Source organism: Prionailurus viverrinus, chromosome B4, assembly GCF_022837055.1.
Source record: "Prionailurus viverrinus isolate Anna chromosome B4, UM_Priviv_1.0, whole genome shotgun sequence".
Taxonomy (NCBI): Eukaryota; Metazoa; Chordata; class Mammalia; order Carnivora; family Felidae; genus Prionailurus; species Prionailurus viverrinus.
Window position 1 is genome coordinate 5,027,389 of NC_062567.1, and position 10,124 is coordinate 5,037,512.

The 10,124-nt window shown below is 38.4% G+C and overlaps 1 pseudogene; it reads right to left on the reverse strand.

The window, feature by feature from the left end:
* Positions 1–9,726: 9,726 nt before the first annotated feature.
* LOC125171355 (uncharacterized) lies at positions 9,727–9,876 on the reverse strand (annotated as a pseudogene).
* Between the last annotated feature and the right edge of the window lie 248 nt (positions 9,877–10,124).

Here is a 10,124-nt window from a genome sequence, read left to right on the forward strand (position 1 = left end):
TGCTGGGAGTACAGATGGTGTGGCAAACGATATGTGTGTGTTGTGTATTTACAGCTAACGGTCATATGATTTATAGTCAAGGGACAGCATATCCTGTCAGGACCAGGAAGGACTTTTGGAGAGGCTAAAGAAAAACAAAGTATTTGCTACAGCAGACTAGACTGTGAACACAAGGAAACAATAGTTTGAAACGTGGAAGTGAGCTTGACCTTAAGAATATCTCTGTAGTAGCACTAATAAAGCACAAAGATGAAAATAAATGGACAGGAACGCTTGCGACTGCACAGAGAACCCAGTCTTCAAGAACACGTATGGAAGACACACACCCTTTGGTACAAAGGCAAAACCCTGTAAGAACTGTATCAGAAAGGGCCATAACCAGAATACACTGAAACTCAGAAATGTGAAAATGTCAACCCAAGGACTTATTTCAAAATATTTGATTGAGGGAAGAATCATTGCAGGTTTGTGCAAGTATGACTATTCAATTCCCATATTTACTTCCTTCTTCATCAGAAGACGGTATTTCATTTGAAGAGATAGAACAGCTTTAACAAGGAAGAGATTCACGACGGAGGCCTTGCATGACCATTTCACGTTGGCTCCTGGCATAAAGGAAGGTGGCATTTGCCAGCCACACATCTAGTTCTAGGCGATTCAAGGTGGGACATGTGCTGCTCACAGATTTTTCCGCGTGGGCTCCCAAAATCTCTTACGCCATCCTAGGTTTGCTTTCTCTTCATTCTTTTGACAACAAACCAGAGGCAAGAAATCCAGCAGAATCTTTGAGGTCTCAAGGACACAAAAGAGCCACTGGATGGAAGGAGCTGGACCCTCCAGTCACCTTTTAAGGGAAAGACTTTGGGAGAACCACCTGCCTATAAACATTTACATTGGAATCTACATAAATGTTAACTACGTTAAGCCATTGCAATTTGGGGGGTTGTTCGTCATAGCTGTTAGCCTACCCTGTATTGATACCAGATTAAAATCTCAAATAATAAAAATGCCCTCCCTTTGATAAAATTTAATGTATTTAAAAAACTTGCAAATACATTTGCAGAATAATCTTTTTGAGAGAGCAAGCGCAAGAGAGAGCGCATGAGCCAGGGAGAGAGGCAGACGGAGAGAGAAAGAGAGAATCTTAAGCAGGCTCCATGCTCAGCACAGAGCCCGACGTGGGGATCGATCCCACAATCCTGGGATCATGACCCGAGCCAAAATCAAGAGTCAGGCATTCGACTGACTGAGGCAACCAGGCTCTCCCAGAATAATCTTTAATAATTTTTAGGAAATAATGGGCAATGCAAAAAGTGCCAGAAAGCTATACGTTGACTAACACAAAGTTTTACGAGAAGAAAAGACAGATTGGTAAGCTTTACGTCAATTTCAGGCAAACAATGCAAAATGAAAACTGAAAAGATAACTTGCGAGTAGATTAAAGGGGAGTACTCATTAGTTATCAGGAGTGAACAAGAACAAAATGTTCTACCTTGTTTTCCTGTTTGAAAATAGATTGTAATATAGGGTCTTTTCGTGGATGACATGAGCAAGTGTGCAAAAATATGTCATCTAGTACACTATAACTAATGTTTGAAAACATAGTTTTTAAAAAACTATGGGGCTTTTAAGAAAATGTGCAATAAAATGGATTCAGTTCTGCCTAGCCTTTATATCAGGATTTATAGTTTATGAAGCATTATTGTGTACACCTTCCCTTTTGTATTTTATGACAAAGAATTGATGAGAACACTGATCCCCAGAAAGGAAAGGTGACTCCTTGAGACCATACAGTAAGTTGTAGCTGGGATCAACCAAGATTTTTTGGACTCTTAGCACAGCTCTCTGGCTACTACGTCATTGTGCCTCTCGTCTAGAGTCAATACTAAAATTGTTTCGTATTTATTTCAGTGTTGGGTAGTAATAAAACAAACATGCCAGGCAAGATTTCTATTGCACAGTATCAGAAGAAGTTACTCTCTGATGTGACACTTTGTTTATGAACTGAATGTTTGCTTCCCCCAAAACTCACAGGTTGAAACCCTGATCCCCACATGATGGTATTAGAAGGTGGAGCCTTCATAAGAAAACTTAGGAGTCAGTGAGGTCATGAGGGTCATAATCCTTCATGAATGGGATCAGTGCCCTTATAAGGGTCACCAAAGAGCTCGTATCCTCTGTCTGCTCTCCATCATATGATGATACAATGAGAAATCCACAGTCTGCAGCCTGGAAGAGGGTATTCATCAGGACTCAGCTATGCTGGCACTCTGATCTTGGACTTTTAACCTATAGAACCGTGAGAAACCAATTTCTGTTTTTCATCAGCCACCCAGTCTGTGTTACTTTTGTTATAGCAGCAGACATGTGCTACTAAAGGAGCCCATAGAAAATGGGAGCTGGAAGGACTTGTTTTATTCTATCATCTGTGGGCTCCATCCACAAAAACGTGTCCATGACATGTGTGGCTGGGTGACCCCCAAGAGCTGTGCCAATGCTAACATGCATAATGGAAAAGAGTGATCCTGGAAGGCCCTACCATCAGGATTCTTCCAACCTTGGAGGCACTGACCAGCTCTAATCTACCTCTGCTGTTGGCTACTATAGAGAAGGAAGTGTGTTCTATGGAAGTGCTTGTTATATAGTGTGTGAACAAATGTGTTTTGTTTGAATGCTGGGAAAGGTGGATGCTGTCATCGGATCTTTGCAACTAATACCAGAATATTCTACCTTTAGAATAAAATATTATAAAAGCATTAAAAGTTTGCCCCATTTTGAACATTTAAATAATCGCTGAAATTGTGAGTGAAGGGGAGAGGGGTGGAGGGGTGGTCCAAGAAGCAAAGGCAGGGTCACTTCATGTAGGGGCTCACAGGTCCTGCAAATGACTGGCTTTTCTACTGAGAGCGATGGGAAGTCATGGAGGTGTTTCAGACAGAGGTGTGGGGCCACCTGGGTGGCTCAGTCGGTTAAGCATCCAACTCTTGATTCAGGCTCAGGTCATAATCTCGTGGTACATGACTTTGAGCCCCACAGCGAGCTCTGTCCTGGCAGCACGGAGCCTGCTTGGGATACTCTCTCTCCTCCCTCTCTCTGCCCCTCCCCTGCTCGCAATCTCTCTCTCTCTCCTTCAAAATAAAATAGATTAACTTAAAAAATTTACAACACAGGATGGTGAAGTGGTGTGACTTACATTTTAATTAGTTTACTTTGGCTGCTCTGTTGAAACTGAACTAAAGAGGACAAGACTGGAAACAGAGAGACTAGTTAAAGACCACTACAACAATCCAGGCATGAAATGGTAAGAGTCTGAAATGGGCTCTTTGTGATGGAGGTGGTGAGGAAAGGTCAGATTTCAGCTGTATTCTGAACATCCAATGAAATGATTTGTTGCTGGGTTGAATCTGGATGAGAGAGAGAGAATCATCAATGCAAAGTGTCTGGGCCAGAACAGGGAGAAGAACTGAATTACATATATTGAGACAAATGGGACTAAGTTTGAGGTGCTTGTCGGACATCCAAGAGATACTGTCAATAGTCAATGGGGTCTTAATTCTGCAGTTCGGGGTGGAGGTCTGGGCTGGAAGTCTAATTTTCTGGTCAGCATCACACAGAAGGTACTTAAAACCATGAGTATGGAGGAGATATGTAGAGATAAACTACAGACAGAAAGGAGAAATGCCTAAGGACTGAACTCTGATATACTTTGAAGTTGAACGGTTAGAGAGATGATGTGAAACCATCAAAAGAGACTGACAAGGAGTATTTAGAAAGTTGGAACCAGGGGCACCTGGGTGGCTTAGTTGGTTAAGCATCTGACTCATGGTCTTGGCTTAGGTCACGATGTCATAGTTATGAGATCGAGCCCCACAGCAGGCTTTGCGCTGAGTGTGGAGCCTGCTTGAGATTCTCTGTCTCCCTCTCCCCCTGCCCCTCCCCACTCATGCTCTGTCTTTTCCTAAGAAAGAAAGAAAGAAAGAAAGAAAGGAAGGAAGAAAGAAAGAAAGAAAGAAAGAAAGAAAGAAAGAAAGAAAGAACCATACCCAGGTAGCAAATTTAAGAGCAGTTATTCCCAATTGGGAAATCTCAAATCAAAGTAAGCTTGAAGAATTGTTAAAAGAATACAGTTCATAAAAAACAAAGAGAGAGGATTTTCAGGAATGCCTGACAGCACAGCTACAATGGAAAAATAAACCTCCATGTCCGGCTGTTCTTGTTACAGTGAGGCAGCTGGGAGTGTAATGGGAGTGCGGAACCTGGAGATGGGGAGCCAAGGGCTGGAGGGCAGGCAAATGCACAAATCAGGGACCTTGACCTGTTTCTTTGGCAACAGAGAGCCACGATATGGGGGCGGGCTCCAGCCAAAACAAGGGTAGAGGTGTACAAGTGCTTCCTATAAAAACAACTACAGGTTATAGATCTTTCTGCAGATCTCATTAAAATTATGGATGCTTCACCCCGGAACAGTAAAGATATATACACGTTCACAAACCATGGCATTTATAAGTACAGAGGGCCCATAGAACTCTTAAACAATGGATCCCAAACTGGTGACGCTTGGATTATACAGTTTGCTCATCAACGCCACCTTCTTCAAGAGAGGAGATTCATCAGGGATTTAAGAGAGCTCCTTGCTTTGGGTTCAGAGCTATTCCGACCCAGCTACTTGGTTATAGTGTGGGATTCTCACTGGTAGAGCTTAGTATCCATCTGCTAATAGAGAGAGACAATAATCATTCTGGGGGCCTGTGCCAAAGGAACACTTTACTAAAAACAATTAAATCAAATTTGAGTTGGGAATTGTTAAAGTAGCTTGAGGCAGTGTCACTTACATGGCCTCAAATAATGTCTCCAGTGTTGCAGAAACAACGATTTTCTCTCTGCACTGGAAGAAGAAGGGCTGGGTTTATTTTTTTCCCCTTCTCTTCCCTGAGCAAATCCCCATAACAAATAAAGTTACACTTCAAGACCGGATTACTCAGACTATTGGCTTTGCATGCCAATGTTTACTTTAAGTAAAAATGATACTTCTGAGAATTCAAATAATATGTTTAAGTATTTCCAGGCTACAGTTCTGCTTGTATTTGTCTTGGCACTACCTCACCACGAATGTGTCAGCTTTAAGAAAGATGAGTCTTCAATCATAGTTGAATGTCTTCATCCAGTGTCTCACATGTGCTGGCTCCTTGACTATTGTCATTTGATGAAAAGTTTACCAACCCATTGGCTGCACCACTAAATTGTCATCTCTTCTAGAAATGATCTCATTTTTTAACAAAAAAAAGGGAGAGAGGGAAAGGATAATAAAAAATCTACTAAAATAAATGAGGTGGTACAAAATTTATGATGATGGAAATAATCGATCAACAGTCAACTAACTCTCCCAGAAGACTTCAGTCCCGTCCTTGTCCTCATTTTAAATAAATTCACGGTACAAATGTCAGTAATTCACCACAATCTTTCTTTATTTTAAAGAAAGAACTTTTTTCCTCTCTGTGCTATGTTCTCTAAAGCATATTATCAGATGACGAGAGCAGTTCGTATGTCCTGTGGATATCTGCTGTTTGTACTGATGCAATGATTATCCACCTGAAGGAATATAGTATAGGCCATACATCTATCATCTAAGAAAATATAATTTTTTAAGGGGAGACATTAATAACCTAACTTTATACTATGTGAAGCTCAAAGAATTTTTTTTATTCTAAAGGAACTATATTCAGGCTCTGTGGTCAGAATAGTGTGGGAGATATTTTAGGGTAATGAAAGGTGAACATCTTAAATTTCATTCACTTCGATTTTCAGCTATAAAACTTGCATGATTGTGGATATTATACAACGAATATAAAAAATTTAAGGGCACTCTGATTTCTGATACAATTATTTTGTAGTCTTTCCTGAAATATAACTGAGTTTTTTTTCCATATGAGTTTCTTAGTTACATTATGTAATGCTTAAAAAAAATATTTCCCTAGGTTAAGAAGCTCTTTCCATGTTTAAATAAGATTCCACCTGGGTAGACCAATTTCTCCGTATTTTGCCTTCAGATGCTGTTGAGGACAACTATGTCCTGTTCCTTTGAGATATATGTTTATAAATTTTAGGGATCCATCTTTTTTGTTGATAGGCATAGGGAATGCCAAGAATTCTAACTTCCTAGAGAAAGTAATATTATAGAAACAGAGAGTAGATCCGTGACTGCCTAGGGCTCAGGGTAGGAGCAGAGAATGACTAGAAGGTCATGTGAAACTTTGTAAGGTTATAGAAGTGTTCTAACACTGGTCTATGCTGGTCGTTGCCCAAATGCGCAAATTTACTAAAAATCATCAAACTGTATACTTAAAATGGGTAGATTTTATGGTTATATATTCCTTTGGCTTCATATAAATATATGAAATATATTTACACATATGCATATACATAGCATGAAATATATGAAAAATATGTATATATATTAAGCATGAAATCTATCAAAGATTGTGATACCATGTAATTACCACATAATTACAAAATCTTAAATTAACTATAAGTTCTGAAAAATAAGATGGCTTGTTTTTCATATTTTTAGCTGCATTTATGTAACACTACACATTTTTAAAGATTATTCTGCTTTATGCCTATTTATAAACTATGCCTTCAAAAGATAAAGCATTTCTGGGACAAAAAAACCCCACTTCACTATAGATTAATTTATTGGACACAGTTTAAAACCACTTAGAGATTACTTGTTTGTGATCAAAGAAAATTCATCTTTCCTTTCCTGCCTGTAAATTAGGAACTTTTTATTCTCATGCCAGTCACTTAATATTTATGGGTCTCTGCCTTCCAGGCATTGTAAGGATGGTTCATCCTGGCCTCAGTGTGGTTGGACAGTGTCATATGACCAGTTCTGGCTAGTGATTTGTGAGCAGAAGCCATGCCTGTCACTACTCTGCTAGAGAATTTAATCTAGGTTGTGAAATCCACTAGAGATCTCTCTCTATATTCTTATTTGGAGATCTACATATATTGTGGGATCTACAAATTATGTATATTTATATATACTTAATATATATCATATTTCATACATCATATACATACATATATATGTATATACATATATATACACATACATATGCATATATACATATATGTTATATATGTATATGTATGTGTATATATGTGTGTGTGTGTGTATATATATATATATATATATATATATATATATACATATATATATGTATAGGGAGAGAGAGAACACCAAACATTTGGCAATGTTTGGTGATGTAATATAACAGAGCTTATCCTGAATGATTGAGGAGGCAAGCATGTAGAAAGGGAGTTCAGTTTAGAGATGAATTGAAATGATCTACATATGAGATGATGTGGTCTTAGCCAGGGCAGTAGAAGCAGAGGCGGTAAGAACTGAACAGATCTAGAATGTAATGTGAACACAGATGAGTTGATAAGCCTGCTGAGTTGGGCTAACTGAATGAGAGAAGAGAGGAGTCAAGGGTGAAGACAAGGTTTTTATCATAGCATTTGAGACTTGGAGTTACCAGTTACTGCAATAGAGATGGTCGGGAAAGGAATGGGTTTAGAGTGGAACAGCAGGCATTAGGTTTCGACAACATTAATTTCACGATGCCTGTCAGGTGTTCAAGCGGAAATGCTCGCTGGCAGTGGTACATTTACGTCTGGAGTTAAAGAGTGAAGCCAGGGTTGGATATATGAACTTGTGAGTTATCCGATCAAAGATGCCATTGAGAACCACAGAACTACATGAGACTACCCAGGAATGAAAGAGCTCAGAACTCAGACTCGGGCAAACCAACGTTTAGAGTGGCAGTTCTCAACTCTTTTTTTCTTCTCCCCCCCGCCCCCCAAGACCCCCTCTACACACTTAAAAATTATTAAGTTTATATGTATGTGGTTTATATCATTACATATGACATATATAATGTGTTCATAAAACGTGAATTCTGATACTTCTATGTTCAGTCTACTGGGATATATGTCGTTTTGATTGAAATACATGAAGAAAACCCAGCTGCACAGAGATATGTAATCGAAAAAGGGAGAAACAGTTGAATAGATAACCTTCAGATAATTGTACATATTCTTCTTTGAATGAACATCCAAACTAGACAAATGGCAGTTTCTTAAACATTAGTAACAATGTGGATTACGAAATCATATCTGTCACATTAAAATGTTTTGGTCTATCTTACCCTTTGCATGGAACTTTTACCATGTGAGTTTATAACATCAAACATTGGGTCATTTGGAAAATATTGTTTCACTGAATTATGCAGATCTGCCAAGTGCCTACCACACTGACAAAAATCACATTAATTATTATTATTACATGAGAGAATGATAAGCTTGATTGGAACTCCGTGAGGCTTATGGTGGCCAATGCAAGTTTTTCAAAATTCTAAGTTTTACCGGAAAGCTCAGATTTTATCATTGGCAAAAGATACCGTTAGAGTTTTCTTGAGGTGCAGAATCCCTTTATTGATTTTTTGGGAAAATTTCTATGGACAATCTTAAAGGAATGCGATGTCTCCTAGTACAATTTAACACAGGACGAGGCATAGCAGTTACCACCTGCTTTTCTTCATCACTGCAAATGTCGAAAGAGTCCTAAGGCAAGTAATATCTGGCTATTATGAGTTTTTGTTTGAGTTTGAGGACCTTTGCAAGCGTCTCAGAGATCCCCAGATGTCAGAGGACCATACTTTTAGAACCATCAGCTTAGAGATTAGCTTCAGAAAGTCTTCCAGGTATCATGAGTATAAATGGCATATCCGGAAAAAATCTTAACAATCATGCAGTCTATTGTTGTGGACTTCAACTTTTTTTTTTAATGCAAATGTGACTATGTTCCTTAGAAAAAGTGGAGAGATTCTGAATGTAGTAAATACGTTCATGGGATAGAAAAATGATCATGCTCATGTAAATGAACTGTCTACATAATGAAGTATATGAATTAAACACTTCGTGCGGTTCTTATTCTGTCCTAAATGATGAATAAAAGGAAAAGTTGGTCAAGTTAATTAACACTTTGTTAAAGAACAAAAATGGCACAACAGTAGATTTAGGAATGACTGGACACTAAGATAAAGCATTAAGTCATTAATTTGGTTATCTTGTGAGGACTTTGGGGAGAGTCCTAACAAGGTCGCCATGACTTTGGCAATGACCACAACTATACTGCGCTCAGTAACTTTAAGGGAAGAAAAAAACATATAAAGGAAGAGGGAGATAAGAAAATTGGATAGGTAATTATGCAAAGGTCTTAAGTAAGGGTCAGGTGATTTTCAGAAGGTCAGAAGGCAAAGTGTGTAATCAAAATGGCTGAAATAATAGTTAACCCTAAATGTATTGTCACTTTTCAAACTGACATCAGAGAAAATTTAAAAGGCTGATAATGGTTGTAAGAAGATAATTAGAAGGATAGCCATAGACCATATTAAAGGTAGCCAGATAGCAATGCTAATTAAAAATGTATACAATCTAGGAATACAAATGCACAAAATAAGAACACTAAAACAAATGCAACAAGTTAAGAAAATCTAGAATTAGTCACGATGACATAATTTAAGCGTCCTGTGTGATATCAATTTGAATCTTTTTGTGGGTAGGTTACTTACACTTGTGACCTTTATTATTTGAAGAAAAATTTCTTAACCTTCTGAGATGATTATTCTTTCTGTATTAGTTGACTTTTATAATTTTTTTTAGCGGGTGCCCATTTCTGTGCTATGACTATGTAGAACGTTGGAAAGCATTTTTCAAGTCGTCACAGCAGGGTATTGGGAAAAGTTTTTAATGAGCAAGTAATCGCTTCTCGGATAAACCTCATTGGCTACGACACTGCCACTGCGCAAAGCTTGGAAAGCATTTTTGCAATAAGTAATACCAGCATACGCTTGGACCTGAAAACTAGGTTGTACTGTTTGAAGTTCTCAAATGATGAAAAGCACTGTCACTGTCATTGTGTCTCTTAAAGGACAGTAAAGGACAGTGCTACTCTTTTGAAAACCAATCATGGAAAAGCAAACATGCTTGGGGCACTTTAGTAATTAAAATCCCTTGGGAAAGGGTCCAAAAAGGACGGAACACACTGAAATCTGCTTCCT